This window comes from Danio rerio, chromosome 6 (genome assembly GCF_049306965.1).
Source record: "Danio rerio strain Tuebingen ecotype United States chromosome 6, GRCz12tu, whole genome shotgun sequence".
NCBI lineage: Eukaryota > Metazoa > Chordata > Actinopteri > Cypriniformes > Danionidae > Danio > Danio rerio.
This window is the reverse complement of record NC_133181.1, coordinates 26,409,004-26,425,269: the sequence shown is the minus strand read 5'-3', so window position 1 is coordinate 26,425,269 and position 16,266 is coordinate 26,409,004. Positions and strand designations below refer to the sequence as shown.

The window sequence follows — 16,266 nt, the reverse complement described above, 5'->3', positions numbered from 1 at the left end:
AAAGTCTGATATGCTATTTCACAAGGAATTAAATGTTGTATCAGTATGCTAAAGTTTGACTGAATTTAATTTTTGAATATTGGGATGGTGTGGAGTTTCTGAAATTAAACAAATCCTTCTAGATTTAACATTACGCTGCTTTGTTTTTTGCAGTAAACCAGATAAACACTGTTATTCCTGTTGTTGTAAAGGCTGGATTAACATTTTTATTCAGTATATAAATAGAGTTTTAGTTTAGGGTTTTGTGCTTATGCTAAGATAGGGCTGTTTTTCTCCCTTTTCTCACTTTGCCCTAATCAAGGGCAAGCTGAGGGGGGGTGTTTTTTTCTGTCCAGATGTATTTTACTTTGTTTCTAAATGCTACCTTCTTTGACCTGTCTCCCCTGAAAATTGTGATGTTTGTGTATGGTTCAATTTCACTATACGAAAGTGTATGTGACAAATTAAGGCCTGATTTTTTTATTTGATTTGATTTGATTTGATTTGATTTCTTGCAATCAGTATTTATAGTCTGTAAATATATTGCAAGTTAAAATGAAATCTGAAGTGGTGATGAGGTCTTAAAATGAGGTCATATACCATGAGGTGAATTGAATAAACTAAATTTAGTTGGCTGTACTGTGTGTGTGTGTGTGTGTGTTTGTGTGTTTGTGTGTTTGTGTGTTTGTGTGTGTGTGTGTGTGTGTGTGTGTGTGTGTGTGTGTGTGTGTGTGTGTGCGTGCGTGCGTGCGTGTGTGAATGCGAGAGTATGTCGGTGTTTCCCAGTGCTGGGTTGTAGCTGGAAGGTCAGGAAGATCCACTGTATGCCGGAATAGTTGGTAGTTCATTCCAATGTGGTGACCCCTGATAAATAAGGAACTAAGCCGAAGGAGAATGGATTAATGAAAGTGTATTTTAGTAAAGTTTAGTTAAGTATATTTTTGCGGTTTCACAAAAAGGCAGACTGAAGCATGTATTTCCAATGAGTCTTTGTTGCATTAGTATATTAATACGCTGCATATTGTGACCATCCAGGACTAATCTCTAATCTAGTGCTGCAATTGTCAGTTTATTTTACCAATTTAAGTCGGTTTTGCTAGGCAGGGGTCTACAGTCCTGCTCATAGAGAGCCAAATGTCCTAAATGGTTTAGCTCCTATACCTTTTTTAATTGCTTAACCAAGATCTTGGAATAGACACTTCCAGACAGGTGTTGAGGCAAGCTGAATCTAAACTGTGCAAGGCAGTCAGTGGCCCTTCAGTACAGTAAAACCTAGAAGGGATACATCTGTGGCTGCTTGGGCATGCACGCATCAATAGGACAACACATTGTGTTGCACATTGTGTTGCAATCAATAGGACAACACATTGTGACAGCATACATCAATTATTACTGTTCTCACATTACTTTCTGTGAGAGGTTTAGGGTTTTGGTATGTTTGAACGTTTGAACGTTAATAAAACTCAATGAAATGGATAGTTTAATAAATAAATGAAATAATTTTCATTAACTTCCAGCTGCAGATGATTTCCTTGCACCATAATACGTTATTCTTTTCACGTTGAATTATCCACTAGAGGGAGCCACCTAACTACAGAATGTTCTTTTTAAACAAATGTGATTCCATCATGCTTGTAAGTTAAATAAATGTAACTTGTGTTTTTAATGTTCTTGTAATGTGTAAACTCGTAATGTTCTATTATTTGATAATAAATTTGACTAAAAATGTACATTTTGGAGTGGATGTGGCAGAGATAAACACCTGCTTTCTCTAGCTCTTCTTCTCCACTTCTCATGGAGGAATAGTGTTGTTTTTTCACTCTGTTGTGGGTTCTGCTCTTAAAAAAACAACTAAAGTTTTTGTTTGAATCTGAAGTTTCACGGTCAAAACTCATCTAGTGCTGTAATAATACAGCAGTAAGCGCAGGTCAAGTGTGCGTTCAGTTCCTCACAACACAGTTGTAGTTCACATGAATAGGAGTGTATTCTTGTTAAACAGAGAAGCCTGGAATGCATAAAGTGTAATATAATCTGTGATGGAGTGTCATATTATTGAACTACTCTTGGCTGAGAAAGGTTGTTTTCACCCCTGCTGGAGGAAGTGTGGGAAAAATTCCTTCGTCTTGCAGGACAACAAGAGCAGCAGGTTTTAGTTTCAGTCTTTTGTGTGAAATCGATGGCTGTTTCTTTCTCAGAGTTCATAATTGTGTGTGTTCTGATGCGCTTGCATTAATGATGTGCTAAATCTGACAGACAGGTTGGTAGTCAAGTCAACATTTGTTGAAGGGAAATGCTGTAATTGTTTCAGAACTGAAAACAACACTGACTGTGGTTGGAATCTGTGCTATTGTGCTCCTGCAGGAAATTCTTATTACTTATACAAAGTGTGTTTGCGTAACTTTTCAAGTGTTTTCTAGGAATGTACTCAATTTCTTCTTAGCAAGTGTAAAAAAAGTAAAAGTAAAAAAAATAAAAAATTACAATATAAATATTTAAATATAAATATAAATAAAAATTATAGAACCAGAGCACTCACTCTGGTCCTCCGGGCTCTGCACTTGTTGGGGAAATTCAAAATTGAACCATAACACTCCTAAACAATTGACCTAAGATTGGCAATCAAAATTTGCGACATTGTAACCTGCTGAAAAAAAAAAAAAAAAACTAATATTATAGAAATTCATGAAAAAACGATATTAATATTAATGACAAAAGCAATGAAATCTAAGGGTAAGAAATAAAATAATTGCATTAAAATAAGTTAAATAGAAATTAAATAGAAAAATAATTAATAAAAATAACAAGTGGGCATCACGGTGGTGCAGTGGGTAGCATGTTTGCCTCACAGCCTGATGGCTGCTGGTTCGAGTCTCAGCTGGGTCAGTTAGCATTTCTGTTTGGAGTTTGCATGTTGTCCCCGTGTTTGCATGGGTTTCCTCCGGGGGCTCCGGTTTATCCCACAAGTCCATAAAACATACGCTATAGGTGAGTTGATTAAGCTAATGAGAGTGTATGGATGTTTCCCAGTGATGGGTTGCAGCTGGAAGGGCATCAGCTGCCTAAAACATATGCTGGAAAAGTTGGCGGTTCATTCCGCTGTTGAGACCCCAGATTAATAAACCAACTAAGGCAAAAAGAAAATGAATGAATGAATAACAAGTGCAAAAATAAAAATAACTATAACTAATTAAATTAACCAGCACAAAAAATAATATTTAAATAGAAAACATCTATTGAGTACTATTACAGTTATTAAAACATTAAAAAAGGGTTTTCACAAGGTATAGAAATGTTTCAGGGAATTTTAGACCATTCTGCTAGAAGTGCATTTGTCAGATGCAGGTGCTGATGTTGAACAAGAAGGCCTGGCTCACGGACCATGCTCTGATTCAACCCAAAGGTTTTCTGTTGGGTTGAAGTTTGGACCTTGTGCAGGCAAGTCCAGTTCCTTCAAACCGAACTCGCTCATACATGTATTTATTGCTTTGTCCACTTGTGCGCAGTCATGTCAGAAAAGGAAGGGATATTCTAAAATTGTCAATATTTTGAGCATAAATTTGTCTAAAATGGTATGGTGAAGCATTAAGACTTCAATTCACTTGAACTAAGGGGACAAGCCCATTACTTAAAAAACAACCCACACCAAAATCTCCCCTCCACCAAACATTACTCTTTGCACAATGCAGTTCTCCTGGCAATCAAGGAAGAGAAACCCATTTCCTGAAGCTAATCTCAAAGACAAGTAGGTGTAATATTCATCCATTCATTTATTCATTTCCTTTTTGGCTTAGTCCCTTTATTAGTCTGGGGTCGCCACAGCGGAATGAACCGCCAACTTATCTAGCATATGTTTTACGCAGCAGATATCTTTCCAGCTGCAACCCATCACTGGAAAAATGTGCAATATTTGGCTAATATCTAATTTATTACAGCTCACACATGCCTTTTACAGCCTATTAAATTCAGTTTGTCAAATATTGCACCATTTCATTCAGTTACTAAAGCTAAATTAAAAATATGTAAATATGGAATGTATTCCAAAAATTACTCAGAAACCTTACAAATAACTAAAAGTTAAACAGAAAATATAAATTTACAAAAAAAAACAGAAATCATGACAAGCACAAACAAAGATGGCGTGGTGGCTCAGTGGTCATAAGAATAAAGCTGCAGTCCAAAGAAATGCGGTGCAGGCGAATTGGATAAAGTAAATTGACTGTAGTGTATGATTGAGTGTGTGTGTGTGAATGAGAGAGTGCATATGTGTGTTCCATTGCTGGGTTGCAGCTGGAAGGGCATCTGCAGAGTGGAACATAGAGTTAGTAGTGGTTCATTCCACTGCAGCAACCCCTGATAAAATTGAGACTAAGCTAAAGGATTGGGAGTGAGCACAAACAAAATTACTAAAACATACAAATATAAAAAAATTAAACATTAAAACCTAAAAATTTGATATGAATTATACCAAAATCATGCTTGATGTCGAAGAGTGAAATGTCACATTTGGCCTACTTTTAGTTCATGATTTCTTTATTGTAAGCCCTGCCCATTCAAGGCATCTGTACCTTCCTGTTTTGCAAACCCCTGCACATATATGGGCACTGCATTAGATTGCCGGGGCTCGGTTCCGTCTTTTAGCTCCCCCTCCGCAAGCACGTATACAGAAACTCACTCATATGACATCCGTGTAAAACTATCCCGAAGCACAGACAGGCGTAGTCTGGCAGGAAGTGATGTTTTTTGGCTCTTTTTGATCATGTGTGTTCTAGTTTGCCCCACAGGAAAATGAGGAAGTGCTTCATTTAAGATTTGTTATTCTCTCTGTCTGTCGGTTCGGGTGCTGCTGACCACAGATAACTTTGTAGTTGCTTGTTCCTCTGTGTGTGTGTGTGTGTGTGTGTGTGTGTGTGTATCATGTTTTGCCTACACTGTGGAGACAAAATGTACCAGGAGAAACCGTGTCAATGAGAAAAAAAAAGAAGAAAAAAAATCCTTTAAAAAATTAATAATGCAGCATAGATGTGAATTGCAGTATGTCATATTAATAGTATTGCAAAATAAGTGAGTTTGATAAAATCTATTTATTTATTTATTATATATTTATCTAAATAGGTTAGATTTCTATTTTAAACTAAATTGGCTGGATATTTATTTAGCAGACAGTGTGGATCAATCAATCAATCAGTCAGTCAGTCAGTCAGTCAGTCAGTCAGTCAGTCAGTCAGTCAGTTAGTCAACCAGTTCATTCGATTTTATCCATCCATCAATCAACACACATAAGTTAATAAATCATTATGCATGCATAAGTAAATATAATAAAACAATAACAATACCTGAAATAAAATAATTAAATAAATGTTTTTTATGTTATATTTATTCTTCATTTCATTTGTAAAATAAATTTTTGGGTTTAATAAAAGTGCTTTACATTTATTATTATTATCATCATCATCATCATCATCATCATCATCATCATTATTATTATTATAATTATTATTGTTAGTGTTATTGTTATGGGCGGGCTGCACGGTGGCGCAGTGGGTAGCACTTTCGCCACACAACAAGAAAGTCACTGGTTCAAGTCTTAGCTGGGTCAGTTGGCTTTTCTGTGTGGAGTTTGCACGTTTTCCCTGTGTTTGCGTGGGTTTCTCCTGGTGCTTCGATTTTCTGGTGCTTGTATTAACTAAATTGGCCATAGTGTATGTGTATAAATGTGAGATTGTATGGGTGTATGGCTGAAAGGGAATCCTCTGCGTAAAACATATGCTGTGTACGTTGGTGGTTTATTCCACTGTGGTGACCCCTAATTAATAAAGGGACTAAGTCGAAAAGATAATTAGTTACTTTATTATTATTATTTTTATTTTTATTAATATTATTGCAATAATGATAAACTAATACTAAGAACTGGAATGTTTATTAAAAATCCTAAAACCTGAAAATGAAATCAAACATTTTTTAGTGATTAGCGCACCTTTACAACAGTTAACAATAGAAGCAATAGCCAGTGTCCTTGTATGTGCATAATTGTTTCTAGGTTTTGGAGTTATCATAAAAACTGCATCTTGTGACTTGTAGAGCAGGTTCCTGCTCATGACCTTATTTGGCGGAAAACAGGGAGAAACCCTGCCAGGAGAGCCAGTGATAAACAAAGGAACTGAGTGTTACAGCACGGAGAAGATTTGTGCACACATGATCTACCTGATGTGACTGATCTGTCATATCCGGTTGTTCACATAGCAGGCTACAATTCGGGCATCAAGTGCACTCCAATGTCACTATGCAGAAGGAGAATAATCACATTTGTTCACATCTATTAAGAATTTGTTCCCATGGTTTATTCACTTGTGGCCGTGTATTAATCATTTGTTCCCTCAATTCTGTTAATATGTGGCTTTGTTGTTCTACTTAATTCCTATTTTTTATTCACAAAACCTCATTTATTCAGTGGTTGGTTATCACAGTTTGCTTCAAAGTGGAATAGAAGGAAAGGTCCTGATCTTTTTTATTAAACAAATATAAAAAAAAAATCAGGATTTAAGCTATTTTATTTCAGTCTTAGTGAGTTTAAAGCTTCACAACTCCCCACAAATGGTGCAGTTCTCCTCGTTATTACTTTTCATTATTTTTGATGTCGCACTTGGATTTGGATAGTGCATGTTGAATAAAATTACACATATGCAACTTTGTAATATAAATTTAAATGCAAGTTTTATGCATGAAAGTTTTGAAGTACAATGCAATACTGTTGGCTGTAACAACTTAGATTGCATAAATTATCTTTTTACTTTGCTTAACAACATTAGTTATCTGCATTGACAACAAGCTGTTTCTTGACAGAAAGGTTTTTTTGTGTTTTAATTTACCAATATTTAAAAATGCTGCTACAGTATGTGCATTCATCAATCTGGAACTAAAGTTTGATTAAAAGGTTAGTTCACCCCAAAATGAAAAAAATCCCAAAACAGTTTAAAAAAGTTTTAACAATTCATGTTTTCTTAAAAAACGCATAGATTGGATACAGGAAGCTTTTATTCACACCCTGGACTGGAGCCATTTGAGGGACTTTTTTGGATGGATGCATGTATGGATGGATGGATGTGCTTTATTGGACTTTATTTATTCTATTGTTAAAGCAGGTGTGTTAAACTCAGTTCCTGGAGGGCCGCAGCCCTGTTTAGTTGCAACCCTGCTCCAACACACATACCTGTAAGTTTCAAACAAGTCTGAAGGACTTAATTAGGGGACTTAATTTTTTATCTAAAAAATTATTAATTCAAAAAGCCTTTTCTAGAAAAGTAAAAAAAGATAGTCTTGTTTTAAGAAATAATATGCAAAAATTAAGTGAGTTTTTCCTGTAAAACAAGCAAAATAATCAGCCAATCCGGTAAGCAAAATTATCTTGTTTTTTTCTTCTGGCATTAGATTATTTTGCTTACCCCTCTGGCAGATTATTTTGCTTCTTTAAAAAAAAAACTCACTTTATTTTTGCGTATTATTTCTTAAAATGAAACAATCTTTTTTACGTGTCTAAAAAAGGCATTTGAACTAGAAACAAGACAAAAAGCCAAAGTAAATAAAACAATTTTTGTGGGTTTTTTTGTGTTTTTTTTTTTTTTTTTTTGCAGTGCAAGAACTGAGTTTGACAGCTGTGTATTAAAAAGTTAGAAGAAAAAAAAAGCAAATAAAGGATGGATTAGACCAGGGGTTCTCAAACTTTTTCACTTCGAAGCCCACCTCCTTCTCTGAAACTTTTTTTGAAGGCTTAAACTGATTGTCTAGAGAAAATGCTTATTTTAAAGTTTTATTTATTAGCAAAACATTACTTTTGTCTTGTATTATTCTCTTATTCCTCTACATCATTTTATAAAAAAACCTTCAACAATATATATATATATATATATATACACATAATTGTTTGTGTTTTTTTTTTTTTAAATGCACAGACATGTTTAAATCTCCTGAATTCTTTACTTCAGCTAATCTTAACAACTGCAGAGTATTTGGGCTTTTCTTTAATAAACGAACCTGACAGGATAACAGATGGCAAAAAAAACTGCTGCTGCTTTGAATTAGACTGACTACTTTTAATTAATTGATCCACTATTCATGTTCATTAAAAATAAGTGTAAAACACACTAAAAACACTTTAAATCTGTTAAAACACATTGATCTGAAGCGGTAGGGTTTGTAGCTGAGCGTTATTGGAGTTCGCTAACAGGAACAGTGAACAGCTGTTCCCTACTAAAACACCACCGAGTCTCGCTAGATCCTACTGTAGGGGCATGCGTCCGTTATAAAACATGACGTTAATTTGGACGACCATGCGAATATTTTAAAGTGTTCACACTAAGAGCGCATTCATAGTTTTTGAATCAACGGACTTCTGCAACTCTGATACAGTACGAGTCGCAGACGTGAGGCAGGCTTTGTTAACTTTACAATTCCGTGATGATTTGATTAACACAATACAACGGAGATCGTAATCCTAGTTGACGCGCAGCAGTTGGAAATTTAAGAAAAGGATCTGCATTTAACTGAGTCCAAATTAGTCTATTTAATTACAGAACACACAAAATGCCATTACTTGAATAATTTTAATGATATATTTATTAATGAAATCATATAGGCTAATCACAGTACAATATTTAAGTTAGTTTTAAGCTATCTCGTGGCCCACCTGCTGGATCGCTGAGGGCCCCTAGGGCTTGAGAATCCCTGGATTAGGCTAAATGAATACTTATACCTAGCATGTCTTGAGGGAGATTTAATCATAGGACAAATTTAATTTTTGGGTGAACTAACCCTTTAAAGAGATAATTCACACACATTGAAAATGTTGCCATCATTTACAGAGCCTTGATTTGTTCCAAACCAGTTTGAGGTTGTTGTTGTTGTTGTTTTTTTTTTTTTTTCTGTTAAACACGAAATTAGTTATTTTGAAGAATGTTGGAAACTTTTAATCAATAAAATCCATAGTATGAAAAACAAATACTATGGAAATCAGTATTTGCACATTCCAGTCTTCAAAACAGAAAAAAAACAAACAAACAAACAAACTCAAACTGGTTCGGAACAAGTCAAGGCTGAGTAAAAGACGTCACGTTTTATTTTTTGGATTGAACTATCCCTCTAAGTTTGATTTTGTTCAGTTTGATTTAGCCCAAAATAGTTGTTCCTTCAAGTCTTGTGTGCACAAATAGTTTAAGAACAGAGTGTGGTGTTTGTGTGATAATACAGACTGATATAAACACACACAAACATTGAGACACATAAAACACAGCTAATGCATTCACACTTCTCCCTCGTGGTCGAATCTGTCGCATGTCTTGTGCAGTTATGGTCTCCTGACAGCAGTCAGATTTGTTTAACAGTAATAGCTCTGATAAGAGAGTCTGAATCCTGCGTTGTTGTGTACTTTCAGCAGCTCTGTCCACTGGGAAAGGAGCCAATTCAAATCTTACAGGCACTAATTGACTGGCAGGAGACAGGAAGTGCTCTTTACGAGTGTATTGTCCACCCTTGGAGTCAAAATCTGGGCTTGGACTTCTGCCTGTGATGACCTTTTTTGTGCCTTACTAGAAGCGTGTGGTAAGATTATCTGGGGAGTATCAAAGCACCATGTGTGGGTTAGCGAGACCCCGTCACACTGGCCTATTTCACCTCTTTAAGTGGGTCATCTAAGATCACATTCTTGGAACTCAGCCTTTCTTTCTCACGCTGACAATGAGTGCTAATCATGGCATCCTCTGCAGATGTGCACTTTAGCTATTATTTAATTTCAGGATGGTATTTGTGTGTGTGCATGCAATATAGAGTTCATTCTAATTTAACATTACCACTGTATAAAATATACTGTATCAAATATAATTTTTACTTGTTTTTGTTCAGTCAAGTCTGGATTTAGTCAAAAAGAGGTATTTATGCCACCGTTAAGCTGATAATACACTGTAAAAAAAAAAAAATACTGGGTTCCACACAGTCGATTTGTGTTGAGACAACATGAAAGAATTAAGTTAACTTAATCATTTTTACAAATTTAGTTTATTAGTTATTAAAAATAAAACAATCCCCCCAAAAAAACATAAGAATTGGATTGTTTCAGCTCAATTTCAGTAAGTAGTTTGAACAAATGTCTTTTTAGTGTGGTAATGCTAATGATTAAAAAAAATATATATAGTATGATTGTTGTCATTTGAGACATTTCTTTTTATTCTGTTTATTTGACATTATCAGTTTAGTGACTTATAGTCTATTCATCATATAAATTAGCACACTGACTATATTATGAATAGGAAACCTCTATTATTCATTCACTCATTTTCTTGTCGGCTTAGTCCCTTTATTAATTTGGGGTCGCCACAGCGGAATGAACTGCCAACTTATCCAGTATGTTTTTACACAGCGGATGCCCTTCCAGCTGCAACCCATCTCTGGAAAACATCCACAAACACTCATTCACACACACTCATACACTACGGACAATTTAGCCTACCCAATTCACCTGTACTGCATGTCTTTGGACTGTGGGGGAAACCGGAGCACCCGGAGAAAGATTTGTGATAATTATTTTAATTAAAGGATTTAAATATTACAAAAAAATTATTATTTAACAATAAAAACATGTTTGATTATAATTATAATCGCGAACACAGGGAGAACATGCAAACTCCATATGTCTTTTTCATGTTAAACGAGCAGCAGTATATAATCAAAGATATATGAAAAATAACATAATTTTCTATAAATAAAGCATGAGCACACATTGTTTTTCACCCCATAAACACAACCAAGCCTTAAAAATACACTCTTTACCTTCCCTTTCAATTGCAGATGAGACTCTGGAATAATGCAAGTTGTCTCAAAACACACCCATAACTCATTAGGAGAAAAAGCACAATCCGGTTAGATCGTGCGCCGCAAACTGTATTTTTCCGTCATTAAAATAGCAAAATTGGATTCGGACATACCCTTAATGCTTTTGCACCATGTGCATTAGACTTTGCGCCTAGATCGTTAAAATAGAGCCCCTACTTTGCAGAAGGATTGCATTCTGCATTATGAAACATCCTTAATATTTGTGAAATAAGTTGCTCAGAATCCGTAAAATAGTCATATGTTGATTGTTTTAACTTATTTTCAGGCTCCCTCAGTCATTCATTCATTCATTCATTCATTTTCTTGTCGGCTTAGTCCCTTTATTAATCCGGGGTCGCCACAGCGGAATGAACCGCCAACTTATCCAGCAAGTTTTTTACGCAGCGGATGCCCTTCCAGCCGCAACCCATCTCTGGGAAACCTCCCTCAGTCAGTGTCAATAATCTAAAAATATTAAATGACTTTGTATGTAGAATTAGTGTCAGCATCCTCGGCTTTAGTAGTTTGCAGGATGTGAGATGATAAGTTCAGTGATGATCACAGGACAGCTGCTGCATGTGACCAGTCCCACTGTGGTCTCACAGGAAAAAAATCTCCAAATGCCTGAAATTCTACTCGCACTCTGCCTTTCATGCTATTTTCCTCTCTTTTCTTGTTTTTGTTTTTTGAGGTTCATTTGAAGCCATGTCTCCTAGTAGACAGAGGAAAAGGAAATATTTGCCTGGCCATAAATAAGTAGAGTTTAATTGCAGCGGCAGTGGCTGTCAGTGGACATGGATTATTAATGTGGTGGAAAGGAAAGGGAGGCAGCTTTACCAGTCCTATCACCCTCACAGTCTAATGGAAATTTTCCAGTTTCAATAACATTTTTTATTTGTAAGCTTAAAGGCATATAGTTCACCCCAACAAAAAAAATTCTATCATCATTCAGTCACAATTTGATTTGTTCCAAGCCTCTTTATTTTCTGATATATTGAACAATTTGGAAACCTGTAACCATTGCCCTCCAGTATTTGTTTTCATACTGTAGAAGACAGTAGTTACATGTTTTCAAAATTCTTCGGAATATCTTCTGTGTACAACAGAACAAACATTCTTCTAAGTCAATCAATGAGTACCTTTCTTTTACATACAGTACATACATACATACATACATACATACATACATACATACATACATACATACATACAGTTGAAGTCAGAATTATTAGCCCCCTTTCTATTTTTTTTATTTTTTAAATATTTCCCAAACTATGTTTAACAGAGCAAGGAAATTTTCATTTTTTTTTCTTCTGATGAAAGTCTCATTTGTTAAATTTCAGCTAGAATAAATCAGTTTTAAATTTTTTTTTTAATTTCAAGGACAAAATTATTAGCCCCTTTAAGTTATATATTTTTTTCGATTGTCTACAGAACAAACCATCATTATACAATAACTTGCCTAATTACCCTATCCTGCCTAGTTAACCTAATTAACCTAGTTAAGCCTTTAAAAGTCACTTTAAGCTGGATAGAAATATCTTGAAAAATATCAAATAAAATATTATTTACTGTCATCATGGTAAAGATAAAATAAATTAGTTATTAGAAATTAGTTACTAAAACTATTATGATTAGAAATGTGTTGAAAAAATCTCTACATTAAACAGAAATTGGGGAAAAAATAAACATGGGGGCTAATAATTCAAGGGGACTAATAATTCTGACTTCAACTCTACATAAAGCTTTGCAGAAAAACTCAAAAATAGATCATAGTTGGGAATATTAATTTATTATACTATTGAATAATTTAAAACAAATAAAAGCTAATTTGGAATGCTATTAATGTGTGATTGTATGCTGTTGATTTAAAGTTTCACCTATTTTGTGATTTATGAGGGTTTCCTTTTGGTTATTTTTGTTATTGACCTTAATTAAGGATCTTTATTAATTAATTTTCTTGTCAGCTTAGTCCCTTTATTAATCCAGGGTCGCCACAGCGGAATGAACCAGCACGTTTTTACGCAGCGATTCCCTTTCAGCCGCACCCCGTCTCTGGGAAACATCCACACACTTATTCATACACACACTCATACACTACTGACAATTTAGCCTACCCAATTCACCTGTACCGCATGTCTTTGGACTGTAGGGGAAACCGGAGCACTCGGAGGAAACTCACGCGAATGCGGGGGGAACATGCAAACTCCACACAGAAACTCCAACTGAGCCGAGCCGAGCCAAGGTTCGAACCAGTGACCCAGCAACCTTCTTGCTGTGAGGCGACAGCACTACCTAGTGCACCACTGAGTCGCCTAATTAAGGATCTTATAATTATAATTTTGATGATTAAGGATCACACACACACATTTACATATACAGTACATATACATTAAAACACGAGGCCATAAAAGCCATAAAAAGCCAGTCAAAAAGACAAAAATTGTCACTCTTTGTTTAACTTTTGACATTAAATGTTGTCGGAGATCAAATTCTCTAATGGGATTTAAGTACACAAATTAATGGAAAACACCCGTGAATCACACAATATGGGAATGTTATTTACTGCATACTATCTAATTATATCTGTATTGGGATGCAGCACATTACAAGAAAACTTTTACTTATTTATTTATTTATTTTTAAATGTGGATTTCTAGTCAGAAATTGTAGTCATCTTCAGTTTTTTGTCTTTGATCTGTCTTTGTCTTTCTTAGTCTTTAGCCTATGCTGGTCGTATTTCAGTCTTGAAATCAGTTTCATTTCACTTGTTTGATGCGCAGCAAAAGTCTGATGGCAGCATTCACTCTTGAATTATACTAACTGGGCAATTAAGCGTTGATTTTAAGTGAATAAAACCAGTCAAGTGTGAATAAGTCATACATTTTAACAGAAAATTCTGCTTTTTGATAGTTTTCAGCATTGTGGTTTGCTATCACTACTAGTATTATGTTCTTGCTTTAGTTTGTATTAACACAACTTAAACACTTACTGCTAAATTAACAAAAGTGGAAATATAATGCAGATAGTTGGCTTAACTGCTCTTAAATTATGAGTCTTTACCAGTCTGCCATTTCAAAGGAAATCCCATCACATTAGAGTATGGACATGTGTCTGTGCATGTGGGTGTAATGTGCTGTTGTTGCATGTGCACTTTTGTATGTTTAGTCTGTGTGAATCACAGGCAGTTTAGACACTGGGTTTCCTGTAGGATAAACCTTGTCTTTTAACTTGCACATCAAGATCAGACATTAGGACACAGATTTCAAGCAGTTACAGTGTTTCTCTGAGAAATCCACTCTGCATCAGTTGAATTTTTTTAAAGTAGATGATCTGAATGCTTTACTAACAGATGTACTTTTCCTTACAGATATCAATTAAACTTAAAATATTAATGAATAAAGTAAGGAAAGTTTTACATGGGGCGGCATGGTGGCTCAGTGGTTAGCACTGTCACCTCACAGCAAGAAGGTCGCTGGTTTGAGTCTTAGCTGGATTATTTGGCATTTCTGTATGGAGTTTGCATGTTCTCCCCATGTTTGCGTGGGTTTCCTCTGGGTGCTCCGGTTTTCCCAACAGTCCAAAAACATGTGGTGTAGGTGAATTGAATACACTAAATTGGCCAAAGTGCATGTGTGTGTAAAACAGATGCTGGATAAGTATGGGTAAACCGAAGAAAATGAATGAAGGTACAAAATACAAAAGACTCTTCATAGTAACCTGTGTTTAAGTTAATCTTGTGACATAAAAGCCAATTTATATGACTTAGCCAAATGTACAAGATCTCTTTTTCGAGAGCATTTAAAGTTGGAATTAAATCAAAATGTATGCTTCTTATTTTTTTATGTATAGTAATGGTTATGGGCTGCACAATATGTTGTTTTAGCATTGATATTGTAATGTGAGAATCTGCAATAGTCACATCATAGGATGGATGTCAATCAATTTCAAGTAAATTGAAACCATTTGGACACTAGAAATTTGAATGTTTACTATTTTCAAGGGTGCCTATAATACCATTTAAAAAAAAAATTTACTTTCCCAGAGATGGGTTGCGGCTGGAAGGGCATCTGCTCCGTAAAAAAAAGTGTTGTTTATTCCACTGTGGCGACCCGGTTAATAAAGGGAATAAGTCAAAAAAAAAAAAAAAAGGATGAATGAAAACCTTTTGTAAGCTGTTTGGACAGAACTCTTTGTAGGTATAGTGTGTCCAGTCATATTATGGTGATATAAACCCAACAAGTCTCTTTTTTTGAAATTTACTGACGTTAAAATAGGATTCAAATCCAAGTGATAGGAGTGCGTTTAGCCTGCCGACTGAATTGATTGACAAGTGCCATGTCTCCATAATAACATAGCCACAGAACATTGTTTTGCAAAGAAACTGGTATTCAAACATATGTTACAGCCCTCTGTGATCAGCTGCATCTCAACAATTAACTTTATAAGTTTAAAAAATTATTAAAACAGAGCATGTTTGAAATAAGGAGTAAAATTTCCATGTAGTTCTTAACCGATATAATCACCACGGTCGCATGGTGTCATTAAACGTGCATATGTGTGTGCAAACTGCAAATGAAATTTGTGTGTGGCTCATCATTTCAGAAAGGCTTGAATAGACTCCACAAATGCACCTCAAAAAAATTTACTTGGTATTTTTGACTAGTGACCTTATTTCAGTTTTGTCCATGTCTGTCTCTATCACTGACGACTGTTTATCTGATGTAACGCATGAGAAGCAGACCCGCACGTCGGAGCGGTGGGCGGACAGAAGCAGCTCATTTGGATTTAAAGTCACTGGCTACAAAAACAGCTACCTACGCCTCAGACATGAAAATGGGCAGATTCTACATTATATAATAAATAAGATGATGAGTATTTAGAGGTGAAACTTTACAGACACATTCTGGAGACACCAAAGTCTTATCTTGCATCTTTAAAAGAGATAACATCGATGCCCTTTAACAAAGATTAATTGTTTAATAATTTATACAATGAAGACTTTATTATTGAAAATTGTATTATATAATACAATTATTATATATTTATTAATATAAATTGTATTATTATAATTGCTTGTTATAAATGCCTTTTTTGTAAAAATGTATTTGCCCTCAAAATCTTTAATCAAATGTCATGATTTTCTTCTTCCTCTAAACAACCTTTTTTTGCTTCTGTTCACATGGAATGTCTTTAGGGTGGGCCTATCAGTGCGGGTCTCATTTCTGTTCTGACTTCCATTCGTCAATCTTCTTTCATTTTGTTACCAACACCAATCATCAATCCAATCTGTTCCCAAAAGATAAAACCATGCACTGCTATACACTGCTGTTTTTTCCCCTAATTTCAGGACTTTCAAGTGGATGTACATCACGGTAGAGGAAAAAAAATCTTTATTTCATGGTGATAAACCAATATAGAGCATCATCT

At 35.1% G+C, this 16,266-nt stretch overlaps 1 protein-coding gene across 2 annotated transcripts in view; it reads left to right on the top strand.

The window, feature by feature from the left end:
* gng12b (guanine nucleotide binding protein (G protein), gamma 12b) overlaps positions 1-16,266 on the top strand; it is a 93,405-nt gene that overhangs the window by 20,519 nt on the left and 56,620 nt on the right. The gene's annotated exons all lie outside the window — the stretch shown is intronic.